This window comes from Tupaia chinensis, unplaced genomic scaffold (genome assembly GCF_000334495.1).
Source record: "Tupaia chinensis unplaced genomic scaffold, TupChi_1.0 Scaffold000658_1, whole genome shotgun sequence".
Taxonomy (NCBI): Eukaryota; Metazoa; Chordata; class Mammalia; order Scandentia; family Tupaiidae; genus Tupaia; species Tupaia belangeri.
Window position 1 is genome coordinate 1,871,137 of NW_006160179.1, and position 1,223 is coordinate 1,872,359.

A 1,223-nucleotide genomic window follows, 5' to 3' on the forward strand; every position below is an offset into this window, starting at 1 on the left:
CTACAATTAATAAATTTGATAACCTAGATGAAATGAGCCAATTTTTAAAAAGACACAGTCTACCAAATTTCAAAAAACAAGAAATACACAATCTGAATAGACTAGTATTTATTAAAGACTAAATTAAAAATATAATTCGAAATTGAAACCATCCAGAAACTGAAAGCTCCAGGCCCAGATAGGTTCATGGAATTATGCCAATTCTCTACAATCTGTTCCAGAAGATAGAAGCAAGAGCCTACCTCATACCTCATTCTATAAAGCCAACATTTTCCCAACATTAAGAAACAAACAAAGACTTTACAAGAAAATAAAACCAGTATCTTTCATAAACATAGATATAAAAATCTTCAACAAAACACTTTCTAACTAAATTTAAAAATGTATACAAAAATTATACACCATGAGCAACTGTGATTTAGTTCAGATAACCGAGGTTAACGTATCCTTTAAAAATCAATTAATGTGATAATATCAAACAAATTAAAGAAATATATGATCAAATCAGTCACTGTGGAAAAGGTATTTGATAAGATCCAATATTGTTTTACTATGAAAAACCCTCAGAAAACTAGGAATAAAAGGGAACATACACAAGTTGATCAAGATCTTCTATTAAACCTACAACTAACACCATTTACATGTGAAAAGCCAGAAACTTTCCTGCTAAGATCAGGAATAAGGCAAGGCAGAAAATGTCCTTATGTAAGGATCCTTTGTCTTTCTTTCTCTTACTATTATTATTATTCTTTCATAGAGGGCATGTGTACTTGCTGGGGAGAGAGAGAGAAAAAGAACCAGAACTAATAAGCAATTATGGAAAGATTGTAGGATATAATATTAATATAAAAAGTGACTTATTTTGCTATTCAACAGAAGCGAATGATTGAAATTGAAATTAAAAGCACAATACTCATTTGCATTGGTCTTCCTCAAAAAAAAAAGTACTTATGTATAACGCTAATAAAATATGTACAAGATTCTTGAATGTGAGACATTCTACAACTGCTGATGAAAGAAATCAAATAAGAGCTGAACAAATAAATATTTTATATTCATAGTCAGAAAGACTAAATAATATTAAGATGTCAATTTTTCACAACTTGTGTTATACGTTCAATGTAATCACAATAAAAATCCCAGGAAGTTATTTTGTGGAGATCAACAAACTGACCTAAAACATTATACAGAGGAAAAAGATCCAGAAATTTCAACACAATACT